Here is a 16,000-nt window from a genome sequence, read left to right on the forward strand (position 1 = left end):
GGCTCTGATGGATTCGGAGAAAAATGAAATCAAGTTCCGAGTCAACAATGAAGAAGTGACTTTTCAGGCTAGCAAAGGGATGAAGTTACCAAGTGCTTACGAGAGTATTTCGGTAATTGATTCGTTCGATGTTGTTGATGAAGCAGTGGAGTTCAAGATGGAAGAAGAGAGCTTGGGTGAGGCTTTAGCTGGTATTCTTATGAATTTCGATGCTGAAGACATGGAAGGCTATGTGGAGACAGTTAATTCACTTGTTGGGCTGGGCTCATACACATACCACCCAAAGAAGCTGAATCTTGATCTGGAAAATAGAACAACTCCTCCAGCAAAGCCTTCGATCATTGAGCCACCTAAGTTGAAGCTTAAGCAGCTCCTATCACATCTGAGATATGAGTTCCTTGGTCCGGACAATACATTACCGGTGAATGTTTCAGCCCTATTGACTGAGGAGCAAATTTTGCAGCTTTTGGAGGTGTTGAGGGAGTATAGGCGTGCTATTGGTTGGACCATAGCAGACATTAGAGGTATTCCGTCTGGTATCTGTGAACACAAAATTCAGTTGGAGGAAGGGTAGCAAACCGAGTGTAGAGCATCAGAGGCGACTGAACGAAAATATGCAAGAGGTTGTCAAGAAAGAGATCATCAAATGGCTGGATACGGGCGTGGTTTACCCAATTGCTGATAGTAAATGGGTGAGCCCGGTCCAATGTGTTCCTAAGAAGGGCGGCATCACTGTTGTGCCGAATGCTAAGAATGAGTTGATCCCGACCAGAACTGTCACCGGATGGAGAGTTTGCATGGACTATCGCAAGCTCAATAGAGCCACTTGCAAGGACCATTTCCCTATGCCCTTCATTGATTAGATGCTTAATAGGTTGGCAGGGTGTTCCTACTATTGTTTCTTTGATGGTTATTCGGGCTACAATCAGATCAACATCGCTTTGGAGGATCAGGAGAAGACCACTTTTACTTGTCCTTATGGGATATTTGCATTCAGCCGGATGCTGTTTGGTTTGTGTAATGCTCCAGCCACTTTTCAGAGATGCATGATGTCAATCTTCTTTGACATGGTAGAGGATTTCTTGAAGGTGTTCATGGATTATTTTTCTGTGGTGAGTGATTCATTTGAAGATTGTCTTGGCCATCTGGGTCAAGTGCTAAAAAGGTGTGAGGAGACCAATCTGGTGCTAAACTGGGAGAAGTGCCATTTCATGGTGAAGGAAGGAATCATCCTCGGTCACAAAATCTCTGAAAAGGGAATCGAGGTCGATCAAGCAAAAATTGATGTGATTGCAAAAATTCCTCCACCTATCTCAGTCAAAGGTGTCCGAAGTTTCTTGGGACATGCTGGGTTCTACAGGCGCTTCATCAAAGATTTCTCAAAAATTGTCAATCCATTGTGCAAGCTTCTTGAAAAAAAGGCTAAATTTGTGTTTGATGATAAGTGCCAGAAGGCATTTGAGGAGTTAAAAGAGCGTCTCACTACGGCTCCTATTATTGTTGCTCCTGACTGGTCCCTACCATTTGAACTGATGTGTGATGCTAGTGGTTTTGCAATAGGTGCTGTGCTTGGGCAGAGGCACAATAAAATTATGCACCCGATCTATTATGCTAGCAGAACACTCAATGCTGCACAGATGAATTACACAGTGACGGAGCAAGAGCTGCTTGCCATTGTGTTTGCTTTCGAGAAATTTCGGGCCTACTTGTTGAGGTCCAAAGTTGTGGTTTATACTGATCATGCAGCCTTGAGATACCTCATGGCAAACAAAGCAAAGCCGCGACTGATCAGATGGGTGCTATTGCTGCAAGAGTTTGATTTTGAGGTAAAGGACCGAAAGGGCACTGAAAACCAGATGGCTGACCATCTCTCTCGGCTTGAAGAAGTTGGGAGACCTTCTGATGAGCTTGATATCGATGATGCTTTTCCAGACGAAAGGGTGTTGGCTGTGTCAATGGAGGTAGCACCGTGGTATGCTGATATTGCCAATTATTTGGTAACAGGTATAGTTCCCGATGATATCAAGGCCTACAAAAAGAAGAAATTCTTGCGGGATTCTCGGCAGTACTATTGGGATGAGCCTTATTTGTTCTGAACATGCGCTGATAACATCATTCGGCCTTGTTTTCCGGAAAGTGAAGTGATGGCGATTCTAAAGGCATGCCATGAATCTCCTGTTGGGGGTCATCATAGCGGAAACCGAACTGCAGCTAATGTACTTGAGTGCGGCTATTATTGGCCGACCATTTTTTATGATGCTAATTTATTGGTGCAGTCCTGTGATCAATGTCAAAGGCAAGGGAATATCGGTAGAAGGCAAGAGATGCCTATGAATTTTGTTATGGAGGTAGAAGTGTTTGATGTCTGGGGGATTGACTTTATGGGACCCTTTGTGAGTTCAGGTGGCATGAAATACATCTTGGTTGCTGTGAACTATGTGTCAAAATGGGTAGAAGCGGTGGCTTTGCCTAATAATGAGGCCAAGAGTGTTATGGGGTTCCTTAAGAAGAACATATTTACCCGTTTTGGTACTCCGAGGGCGATAATCAGCGATGGTGGATCCCAATGTTGTAATAGAGCTTTCGCGGGACTGATGGAGAAATATGGTGTCAAGCATAGGGTGGCAACGCCTTATCCCCCTCAGACAAGTGGACAGGTTGAAGTGTCCAATAGGGAGATCAAAAGTATTCTAGCGAAAACAGTGAATGCAAATAGAACTGATTGGGCCCGCAAGCTCGATGATGCTCTATGGGCGTACCGGACTGCTTTCAAGACTCCGATTGGGACCTCACCCTTCAAGCTTGTATTCCGGAAAGCTTGTCACTTGCCGGTTGAACTTGAGCATAAAGCTATGTGGGCGCTAAAGAAATTGAATATGGATTTTGAGGAGGCGACCAAGCTCAGGTTATTCCAACTAAATGAAATGGATGAGTTTCGGTACCAGGCATATGAGAGTGCAGCACTTTATAAAGAAAGGATGAAGCAATACCATGACAAGAAGATTCTGAAGCGAGAGTTCTACAAAGGTGACTCTGTATTGCTGTTTAACTCTCGGTTGAAGTTGCTACCGGGTAAGCTTAAATTCAGGTGGTCTGGTCCGTTTGAGGTGGTAGGTGCTTCACCCCATGGAGCAATTGAGTTGAAGTCCGGAGATGGTACTCGGACATTTAAGGTGAATGGGCAGAGGTTGAAGCACTATCACAGAATGATTTCGGAGGATAGGGTTGTTGATCGCTACAGGTTGAAACACCTCGGAACGAACAATGATCTGGTGTACCAAGATAACGAGTAAATGGTCACCACCGTCGTGCCGCGACGTTAAATATAGCGCTTCTTAGGAGGCAACCCAGGTGTAATGTTTATTTTTTATTTTCGTTCTGTTGTTGGTTTCAGCATATAGGGTAATGTTTGTTTTGATGCAGAGATTAGACACTGGAGACGCTCTATGCCAGAATCTACGGTCCGTATAAAATATATGGTTCGTAGATGGAAGCGTAGATTAAAAAAAAAAAAAAAAAACATGGCTCTCTGTTAATGATCTACGCCAGAATCTACGGTCCGTGTAAAATATACGGTCCGTAGATGGAAGCGTAGAACATAAGTCTATAAAAGCTCTTTCTGGCCTTGATTTACGCATCTACGGCCCGTGAATTTTGTACGGCCGTAGATTTCGAACTTAAGGGACCAGGTAAGTTCAAAGAAAAAAGGCGGCTAAGGTATAAAAAAATAAAACACACGCAATTATTTGCTTCAAATCAACTTCCATCACGCAAAATCATCCGTTCCTTTCCTTCCCAAATTCAACGAACCACGATTCTTCACATCCCCAAATTAAATCCTTCCCTAATTTCACTCCCCACAACCTCTCCACTACCATATCCACATCCCCACATCAACAAACCCCTCAACATCACCCGAACTCATTGAAGCAAGTAAACAAGGCGTGTTTTTTTTTTATTATTATTATTATCTTTAGCCTACTCAGATTGTTCAGTGCACTTATTCATCTCCGTCACTACCAGGTTTGTTAATGTTCTCGTACTCTAGTTATAAACTCATGTGTGATTCCTAGACGCCCATATGGGCGATTATTTTTTTTGGGATTTTTATTGATTAAGGGTATAAAATGTGAAAACAGATGGGGGCGGGGATTTGGTTGTGTTGATAAAAAAGTGGACTCATGGGAAATGAAAAGTAAAAAATCCCACTGGGTCGGTGGGCATTCCGATGGTTTATGTCTTTCATTGATATAACCATTCATTATGCCCACCAACTGTTCGATAAAATGCTTGAATGAGAAAAGAGAGCAGATTGGGGTGAAGTCTGAGTAACCCCGACATAATACGAGCAAAATAATTGGGTTCCATGTCTAAGAATAAATCTTGAATGCATAAGGCAGGGAGAAGCCTGGGTGATTGATTACAGAGAAAAACATATATATGGATGAATTTACGAACCGTAGAAATTATACGGTCCGTAAATCTATGTCGTATATCGACAATGGGTAGTGAGTCTCTCTGTTCCTGTTTTACGGCATGACTTACGGGCCGTAAAAATTATACGGACCGTAACTTGTATCGTAAAACAGTTGCCTCAGTCCCTAATTTTCTGTCCCAAATTTACGAAGAGTTATACGGACCGTAAAAATTATACGGACCGTATAAATCCATCGTAAAATCTCCAGGAACGAGTATGTCATTCTGTCCCAAATCTACGGTCTGTTTTACGGACCGTATGTTTTTCACGACCCGTAAAAAAAAAAAAAAAAATTTGAATCCTTGTTTACATGTTGATCATTACATATACTAATATGTAGTCCGCAGGTATGGCAAAAGCAAGAGGTGGTGCTTAAGGCACGGGACAGGGGCGAGGGCGAGGCCGATCCCAAGTTCAGACTAGGCTCCGTGATGCAGCCCAAACCCAAGCACACTCCCCGTCTGATCAGGGGAGCAGCAGTGATGGAGAGCACTCATCAAGCTCTCTCGACCTGCCTAGTCAAGAAGAGGCGACTGCTGTACCGGAAGAATATGATGTTGAAGAGGCGGCACGCCTACATGAGAACAGAATGAAGGAGCGGTCTGATAATGTTGTTAGGTTCTCGGTCCAGGGCTCGAAAGAAATATATGATAAAGGGCTGGAGCCAAAGGAAGGAGGACAAGGTTTCCGCCGGAACATCTATGAGGAGAGGCGGATCATTTTCGAAGGGTTGGAACACTTCCCAACCATACAGGCTATCATTGATCACCATGGATGGGGATTCCTTAGCCGGCCACTCGGCATATATATCCCGTCTATTGTGAGAGAATTCTACGCCAATTATGCGGCGGAGATAAATAACACGTACAGGCCATCCCAACAAGCAAAGACGGTAGTACGGCTACAAAAGGTGACTATTAGAGGTGTGAGGATTGATTTCTCCAGCAAAGCCATCAACCGTCTTTACTTCCGAGACAACTACGAACCGTCGGCAAACACTGATGAGTTAGACTATAGATTGGCGGGGAACAGGGCAGACCAAATGAGAGAAGTGCCGTGGGTAGCCTCGGTGATTGCTAGAGGAAATCCGGCGTGGCGCACGAATTCTGGCATCCCGATAAAAAAAGAAAGATCTTTCGGTAGAGGCACAATTCTAGTGGAGCATCTTAATACACAGGCTACAACCAACTCAGACAGATAATCAGCTCACTATAACTCAGGCGATTGTAGTGGCTTCCATCATGTCCCGGTATGCAGTTGATGTCGGGAAATTGATAGCTGATGAGGTTCGAGTGCGGGCAACTAAGCCTGGCCTTTCGTTGGTTTTCCCATGCTTGATTACGACCCTTTGCCTGCAGCCTGACATCCAGATGTTTCCTTACTGGGACCATAAGCTGGAGGCAAAACACATATATATTTTGATAAAAAGCAAGGATAAGGAGGTTAAGGAGCAGCTGGCAGCAGCCAGAGGCGGGGTGACACCCCCAGAATTTGTGCCACGTGAGTATGATCAGAATAAGGAGGAAGATACGACATTAGAGGAGGCCACTGCGGGTTTTGAGACTGACACCGCAACAGTACCAGCTCCTACAGCGGGTCCGGAGACATCGTCGGACCCCACCTTTGCCGCAGCCCCTAGGGTTGCTACTGAGCCGATTCCCACACCTGCACTACCTACTCCAAGAGTCACCTCCGCATCTACAACACTTCCCGGAGGTATAATGATTCCCTTTAACAGACAGAACTTCCATGACTCATATGTAAAGGCGGACAGAGCCGATCGACAGATCACTAGCCTATTAGGGGAGTTAGAGGCAGTTATAGCCCGGGCAGTTCGGCAGGAGCTGGAGCCGCTACAGGAGTCCCTTACCCAGTCTCACCGTCAAATTCACTCCAGAATTGATGGTATTGAGAGGCGAGTGCTTGAATTGGAGAGGGTATCACAAGTAGCAGATCTGAGAGCGATAAAGAAGGATATTAGTCAGCTCAAGGACGACGTCCTTGTACTTCAGGTGAAGGAGGGGGGAAGGTTTGAGAGTCCTCCCCAATCAGCCATGCCGATTGACTTGGCATCTTTGGTGCCAGTGGTCCGACTTTCTAAGAAAGAACCCTCGACCCAGGATAGAGGCAAGAGGCCGCGGGAAGAAGAAGATGATGAAGAGATCGACATAGTGGAGTTAGAAGAGCACCAACTACGGCTGGCCACGCGGAAATCTATGGTCGACTTCCACTACACAGGGCATCGAGCAGTCTGGATCCCCCTGTTGGGAAAACGGTACCTAGTATTCAGGTACCAGAGGAGGCCGAGACTTGTGTTTCACCAGCGGACCCACTTCCGCAGACTCAGACTGGGCTTTCTAGCAGCATATCTGACCCCGCACCCACAACGACTGATACAGTGGAGGCTCTACAGGAGGAGCATCACACCTAGTGTGTTTCAGGTAAACCTATCCCTTGTCTAATTTATGCTTATAGTGATGCACTGAGGACAGTGCATGTTTCTTTAGTTGGGGGTGGGACTATTGGATAGTCGTATAGTGTATATATGTGTTTAGGAACCCCCTCGGCTTTTCTTTGCCAGAGTTCTTTTCCTGAAGGGGGTTTTATTTTGTTAAAACTGGCATGTTTAGAATGTTGCTTAGGTTGAGTAGAGTAATTTTGACTTATTTGGTATTACTTTGTAACTGATGGCATGTATTGTGGTTTGGTTGAAAATTTGGACCCATCGAACGTTTGAAAAATGCATACTTAGAACAGTAATTGGTTGACATGATTGATTCTTTATATGACATTGTGGTTATTGGGGTATTGTGTGTGATAAATGACTACCTGGGAGGTCACAAGTGTACTAATAATCGTCCTTATGCCAATGTGTGTGTGAGTTGTTAGTTTCAATTCTGTTTACGCATGTATAATCTAGAACTTGCCTGGTTGGTCTTGTTTGAAATCCGAAAGTTAGTTTGGTTGTGAAATGATCTTAGGCTTCCTTTGTGTAAATAGTCACTTTGCCTAAATAAGTCTTACCAAAAGATGAAAATATCACTAGTGTCCCTTTTTTAGCCTTTTGACCTTTTTCTTGGCTAGCCGAATGAAACCTCACCCGTTGGGTAAATTGTCCATTTTCGCACCCGTTCCCTCCTTGATGCTACTAGATAGATGAGGCTAAGCGCCTAAGTTGGGGGTGAATTAAATGTGAAGTAGATGTTAAAAACATATGTTGGGGGTGGTGGAGTTTGCTAGTAGAGAGTCGATGTGATAGTTGCATATATATAAAAAAAAATTGCTAGTTGGATAGGAATAAAATCACATGGAGGTCGAAAACTTGAAAGAAAATAAAGGGGTTGGAAAGAAAATAGGCAAATCAAGGTGAAGAGATGATGTAGTGTTCAAGGAGGGTGAGTCACTAATATCCAAAAAGTATACTACCCGTCTCTAAGCCTACATTACAAGCCGAAACAAGTCCTAATGTGATCACAACCGAACGAACCTAGCATGAAAACATAGAAAATAAGGGCAAGCCTATGGTATTTGCATGTGTAGATAGGAATTTCTTTGTGAGTGTGAGCGGTTTCTCTTCTCTTCCATCTTCGTCCCATTCTTGTTGTATATGTGTGTTGGGACATTCTTTGGTCTATGTGAGGGCATAAGGATGAGAATTGAGCAGAATGAAGTGACCACCTAACGTAGCGTTTGTGTGCATCGTAATATGCTCGATAGTTTAATGTCATGTATTGAAGCGTCATTGTTAGTCATAATGTTCTCAGGTGGTGCATATGGGTCAAAATAGAAAAGGGGGTGGTCTGTGGAAGGAAAACGTGCATGCCAGAAGTTCCGAGTCAAAACCAATGTAGACATCAGTACTCTGCGATATCTAAGTGGTAGATTGAGTCATTGTGTTGTGCGACTTGCTTGAGGACAAGCAAAGACTTTAAGTTAGGGGTGTTGATGTGCCGTGAAATTATGGCAGTGAGGTATGATTGGCACCCGACACCTACTTAGGGTCGAGCGAATCAGACTATAACTTTGATCGTCTAAGTCCCGAAGGACAAGCAAGGCCAATGAGGCCAATCTGTGAACACAATATCATAAATAAATAACACTAGGGCCATTTAGGCCGACCTATCTCTGTAATAATAGCCCAAAAGGCATTATGGTGGATGTTGATGACATTATGTAATTTAAGTATATATTAAGTGTTTAATACCTTTCTAAGACATTTTCTGCAAGTATTTAAGTTGTTTATGTAGTTTCAAACAAGTCACAATTCTGTTACAACAGATACTTAATCTGTTGGTAAAAATAAACAGTTGTTGCATGACATTATGTTCAGTAGTTTCAAACAAGTCACAAAATCTGTTGCAACAGATGGGTCAGTTGTTGCAACAAATCTCATAGCTATTGAAGAAGTTGCAACAAGTTGATAATCTGTTGCAACAGATGGGCCAGTTATTGCAACAAATCTAAAAGTTGTTGAAGAAGTTGCAACAAGTAGATAATCTGTTGCAACAGTAGCTCAGCTATTTAAATAAGTTACTTAGTTGTTACGAAATCATACCTAGATGTTGTAAATGTGTGTGTGTGTGTGTGTGTGTGTATATATATATATATATATATATATATATATATATATATATATATAGATCTCTAAATATGGGTGAATCAAGTAGTTCTCATCCAATTACTCTAACGGTCACTCGGTTTGGGAAGAATACACTTAGTTAATCATATGTCCTGACTCAGAATACAATCAAATTGATTAGGTACATACACTGAACAATAAATATCGTTGGTTTCCTTTGTTTATCACTAAATATGGGTGAATCAAGTAGTTCTCATCAAATTACTCCAACGATCACTCGATTTGGGAAGAATACACTTAGATGATCATAAGTCCTGACTCAGAATACCATCAAATTGATTAGGTGCATATACTGAACAATAAATATAATTGATTTTCTTTGTTTATCACTAATTATGAGTGAATCAAGTAGTTCTCATCTAATTACTCCAACGATCACTCGATTTGGGAAGAATACACTTAGTTGATCATATGTCCTGACTCAGAATACCATCAAATTGGTTAAGTACATATACTGAACAATAAATATCATTGATTTTCTTTGGTTATCACTAAATATGAAGGAATCAAGTAGTTCTCATCAAATAATCCAACGATCGCTCGATTTACGAAGAATAAACTTAGAATTACCCATCTAATCAATGAAATTACTGTCTAATCCATTAAGAATGTTAGTAGATAAATACATTGATCACTAAATATCATTGAATCCCTTTTTTTAACACTAAACATCATTGATTTCTTTGTTGATCACTAAATATAGGTGACTCATATCATAGTTGTTGCAGCAATTGAAGTATCTGCTGCATCAATTTCATAATCTATTGCAGCAGATAACATAGCTGTTGAACAAGTCGTATCACTTGTTGGATAAAACACAACAAGTTATGGATTTTCTGCAACAACTCATTCCATTTATTGTAAAAACTCAAAACACCAAATAACTTGCCATAACAAGTCGTGTTACTTGTTGGAAAACCAAGTGAAGTAACTTAGTTGCTGCAACAAGTCCGATTATTGGTTGTAAAAATCCCAACAAGTTACAGAGCTGTTGCAACAAGTCTGATTACTGGTTGGGAAAATCCCAATAAGCTACAGAGCAGTTGCAACAGAATTATTACTTGTTGAAAACTATTCAGAAATTGCAAAACCACAGAACATACATTGGTAATTTGAGCAAGATCAACATATCATATAAACTAAGTTCACAAACACAAACAACAAAATTTTCCATTATAAGAAAGAACAACATAAAAATGTCATAAAATTCAATTTCACAAACACCAACAATAGTAATTATTATTACAAGACATTGCAAGATTAACAACTAAGGACCAATTCGGTTTGGGCATGTAGTTTTTTTTGGCCGGCTGTTTTGCATATGGAGCATTTGTTTTTCCTCGTAGGAAATGATTCCCTGATTCCACACCTCCTCTTTGTCCGTTTTCTGCTCGGTTTGATCGGATCAACATGTGGATGAGGTATTTCTCTCTCTAAAATCTCCATAGGAACTTCCCAAGATTCTTCAGAAGGCACGGGATTCATTTCCTCATAGTATGCAATTATGTAATTCTCTACCTTATAATATGGAGATGAGTAGTCATAAATCCGCCTTCCAAAGTCTTCACCATATTGGACTCAAAGCGCTGCCATAACATGTGGACAAGGTATTTGTCCAGGTCAAAAACTCTACAAGTACAAGATCTTCTTTGCAGATCGACTGTTGCAACTGAACCGTGACCGATGACGCTAAACTTATAGTTGACAATTTGATGGGCCAATAACTTATTACCCAAGTTGACAAATTTTGATATTTTTTTCCCATTGAGGGAATAAAGATGGTTGGTGAGTCGATGAACTCCATACATGATCTCATGAAATTTCTCACCAAACCTCCTGTTTATGGAATCAAATAGAGCAGTAATGGGAAATTCTCTTTCAACATTGAACATTGAGTTCACCGACTCAGAAGTGTTTGTTGTTATAAAATTATATCTGAGAAAACAAACATATTAGCGTTGGAACATGTGGCTCAACTGTTGGAAAAATCACAAGAAGTAGAACAATTGTTGCAACAAGTAACCTATTAGTTGCAGCAGATGTGTTACTTGTTGCAAACAGAAATGTGCAAATACCTATTTTCGGGGCAGAATACCCTGCTCCATCTGTGGAATCTAGCACGTTCAAGATGTTCGGCGGACCTATGAACCATATCTCTGATTTGATTGAAATGGTTATTGAAGCCATCAATATTGTACGCTTTTGATGCTTTATAAAATTGAGATGCGACCTCCCCATTGTGAAAGGCCGTTCTCATATTTTTTTCCCAAGGTGCCTCATACAAAAATCATAATGAGATGTAGGGAAGACAATTGAAACCGCCTTTTTGATACATAGATGTCTATCAAAAATTATGTACAACTCAGGGGTATCCTCTACATAGCTTATCATTTGTTCAAAAAATATTTATACGAAGCATCACACTCTTTGTCCACTACACAAAATGCCACTGGAAAAATATGATTCTCCGCATCTTGTGCGACGGCCGACAACAACACTCCTTTGTACTTGCTTCTCAAGAATGTCCCATTGACAGCTATGACATTTTTCATTTGCGCAAAATAGAGCATCGAAACCTTATAGGCTATAAAAAAAGTACTTGAACTTCCCATTTTCATCAACTTCAATGTCATCTTACTTCCTGGATTTGCAGAACGAAGCATATAACAGTATACATCAAGCACTGTATACCCGTGCTCATGTGTCCCTCTTGTCAAAGCTTTTGCAATCTCCGTGCCCTTCTAGACCTTCTAATAACTTACCTTACAACCCGATTCTACACGGATTGAGTGACTCATATCTTTTGTAGATGGGCCTATACAGTCAAGAAACCAATCTTTAAAGTATTCACTAATAACTTTCGTTGTAGCGTGTGGATTATGGCTCGTAATGTGCTCAGAACCACATGTGTGATGCTTTATGTAGGTTCTGATACAAAATCTGTCAGAACTTTAAAGTTTCACAGCCCTCAGCCACCACTTGCACTCCGAATGTACACATCTGAAGCAATACAAATTACGTGAATTAATCACCTTCTTGTTTCTAAAAAATATTTCTTCAAGCAAGAAAATTTCAACGAAGTTGCTAGTACTTCCTTGTTCTTGAATGACATTTCTTTATAAAAACCTGTTTCATCATCTTGAACATGGCTAGACCGTGTTGATTGTGTAGTGCCCACTGTATTGCTCGCAACTTCGGGTATAGGAATCTGGCTAGCCCCACTTCCATTATCTGGGATATCCATATTCACCCCATCCAATTCATTATTTAACACATCTTGTTAGTCTTGAGATAAATTGTTGTTCTCTACTGGGCTTCAACAATGTATACCCTTAAAATGGGCCTAGCTAGATCATTCAACTATGCAAACGAACTTGATCAGTTATTTTAAATGGCAAGACCCTCTGATTTTCAAAAGAAATGTGCATGTAAGTGATGGCAAGATCTTTTGGTTCACAAGTTAATTCGTGATAGGTGATGATTAGGTTCACAAAATCATCAAACACAACATCTTTTTGGACAGTCATCACTATTTTCTCTAACATGCCACTACGTTTCTATCGCCAAATATATCGATTGTTCTTCTCGATCCATTCACCATGGCAATCAACCCCTATTGTTATTGAGCCCTCCATTAGTGGTGTTCGAGGCACCTGAAGATATTTTATTTCGCAAAAAACTGGTCATGAGAGTACATACCAAACTATAACAAAATGAAACAGCTGCAGTAGTTGTTCCAACATATTGCTGACTTGTTGGAACAAGTGGACTACTTGTTGCAACATGTTATCCACCTGTTGCAACAAGTCACTAATCTGTTGGAGTCAGCTTCAGTTTTTTAGGGTACTATTTCAGACTGTTGAAGATGTCCAACAGATTAGTGAGTTGTTGCGATAGGTGGATTACCTGTTGCAACAAGTAGTCCACTTGTTGTAGCAAGTCAATAATCTGTTGGAAGCAGCTTCAGTTTTTTGGGTTCTATTTCAGACTGTTGAAGATGTCCAACAGATTAGTGAGTTATTGCAACAGGCGTATTACCTGTTGTAACAAGAAGTCCACTTGTTGCAACAAGTCAATAATTTGTTGGAAGCAGCTTTAGTTTTTTGGGTTCTGTTTCAGACAAAAATTGAAGTTGACTCAAACAGATCATTGAGTTGTTGCAGGTTATTTATACAATGTATTTAGAAATGGTTGCAACAACCACATTATCTGTTGCAACAACTACAACAGCTACTGTAAGTTGTTGGAAAATCAGTAGATTTATACCCAGATGAAAAACTGAAATAAAACAGCATTGTTTGACTTATCAAATGGGCGGAAAACACTTATGAAGTCATTGTCAGTGCTACAGAACTAAATCGAATCAAAAAATTACAAAATTGGGTGGTCTCGGTTTTTTCTTTCTTGAGCAACAATGTTGTACAACGAAGAAGAAAAAGAAGAAGAAGAAGAAGAAGAAGAAGAAGAAGAAGAAGAAGAAGAAGAAGAAGAAGAAAGCAGAACAATGGAATGAGCAGAAAACACTTATGAAGTAATTCTCAGTGCTACACGAACGAAATCCAGTCAAAAAATTGCAAAATCGGGTGGTCTCATTTTTTTTCTTTCTTGAGCAACAATGACGGACAAGGAAAAAGAAAAAGAAAGCAGAACAATGGACTATGACGAAGTAGAAGAAAGCAGCAGAATAAGAAGAAGCAAGAAAAAAAAAAAAAAACAAGCAGAAGAAGCAAGAAAAAGAAGAAAAAAAGTAAGAAGAAGAGGCAAAAATGGTGAAAACGGCACTCGGGGGAACTGACCAGGAACCTTTGGCGCCTTTTTTTCTTTCAATTTGGGTATTTTAGGGTTTATATGGGTGGGGTCAAAGTGTTAACAACAAAACTTGGGGACAAAGTGTGAAAAACAAAGCTTGGGGTCAAAGTGTTAAAAATATAACTTTTGGGAAAGTTCAAAACTCCCTAATCACTAATCCAAATTTTATCACCCCTACTCAATTAAAAAAAACTAGAGTTACCCTAACTCAATTTTGAGACTTTTTTGTCACCCTTAATTAATTAGCCCTAGTTACTCCTTCAACTTTGGTCAAATTGGTCAAATATTCTTCTTTTTTCCCTTAATATGGGTGATGGTCTTTCATTTGAATTTTAGAGCCTTTTTATTTTAGTCTGATCTGGATTTTTAGGATTAGAAACTATAGGCTAGGATCATGAGGAATAGAATTTCTTCTTCTTTCGCGGGTCCAATATGATATTTGGGGATTTGATAGCAAGGCATGAGGAGAAGAACTCCCTATCAACGAGTCCAACTCCAATTGCCTCTTAATCATCCATGATACGTAAGTAAGTGTCTGCTCAGATCCCCTTATTTGATTTTTTCTGTTCCAAGCCTATCCAATTATCTCTCAATCATGCATGATACTTAAGCAAGTGTTTGCTCAGATGCACTTATTTGATTTTTTTCTGTTCAAGCCTAATGTCTAAGCTTCATTCGACATTCTATTCAAAATAGAAAGATTTTGTGAGATATTCTGAAGTTTCATAGTTGCAGTGATTCCAAGATAGGAAGCTTACTAAGACTTGTTTTGGGATCTTTGTGAGAGAGAGCTCAAGCTCCCTTTTTAAGAAAATTTTAAGGTAATTTTTTGGATCAATTCATGGTTAAATTAAGTTAGATTGGACGCATTAATGGTTGATATTAACACTCAGTTGAATCAATAGAAATTACCCAAAGGTTCAAGAACACTCATCAATGAGAAGAGCTTTGGTTTGAAATTTATAAAGCAATCTCTCAAGCTACTCTTAGACGTTACTTTAGGATAAGATTATGAGTGCAATTGTTTGTTATGTGTCTTAGTTCAGATTCAACTACTAGTGTGATCACATCCAAACTCATGAAGGGAGGACTAGTCACCCTGCCTTTGCGTGAGTTCAGATAAGGCCATGATTAGTTACCCCATGCTTGTATGAAGCTATGTATGTTGTGGGAGATGGTTGATTATTCCCCTGTATGTAGATCTGACATACGCAAGACATAGTTACATACTTATTGAAAGTGTCAGCGTCACTTTTCGTGCGTATCGCTAGACGACAGGTACGCAAGGGCACAATGTGAAATCTCTTTTCATGAAAGATTATTTGATTTTAAATAACTCGGCCTTCAGTTTCAGATCAATTTACAGTTCTGCTTACATTCTACAATTTCAACTTCAATTCAGTTATCATCTTATAGTTCAACTTCTAATTCTTCTTTATCAATCTTTAGTCTTTTTAAAATGCTTATTTGTTATATATGCAGATATTACCCTTGGATATAATGTTCCCCCAGAAAGTCTTGCGCCATCTTTTAGGAGGTAGTCTACTAGAATTACTAACATACCCTATTAGTGGTACTTAGCACATTTGGGCCTGCCTACATTGTCATGGCAGGTGTTGAGACAGTTGACAGCGAGACACATGATTAGATTCAAACAATATTGACCCTGTCGATAAATGTCATTGATTATTTTCATGGATGGCCACTTCCTTTAAGTTTACATCATGTTTTAGATATTTTACTATTGTCGGGGAATGCCTCGTAAACTTGTGGACTCATATTCTTAATTAAAGACTCACAACTTGTTAGTAGGTACATTTTTTAGTTACTTTAGCACTAGATGTTATATTCAGTATATTAGATAATAATAATATTATTAATAATAATAATAATAGTAATAGTAATAATAATAATAATAATAATAATAATAATAATAATAAAAGCTTCAATGATTATTGTTAATCAAGGTAGCTTAATTAATTATCTATCATTCATTTAGATGCAAGGTTCGCTTGATAGACAGTAAAGTCCGATGCCAAGCACGTTCCACCTAATTTAAGGACATCCGATCCTTA

Source organism: Lycium barbarum, chromosome 2 (genome assembly GCF_019175385.1).
Source record: "Lycium barbarum isolate Lr01 chromosome 2, ASM1917538v2, whole genome shotgun sequence".
Taxonomy (NCBI): Eukaryota; Viridiplantae; Streptophyta; class Magnoliopsida; order Solanales; family Solanaceae; genus Lycium; species Lycium barbarum.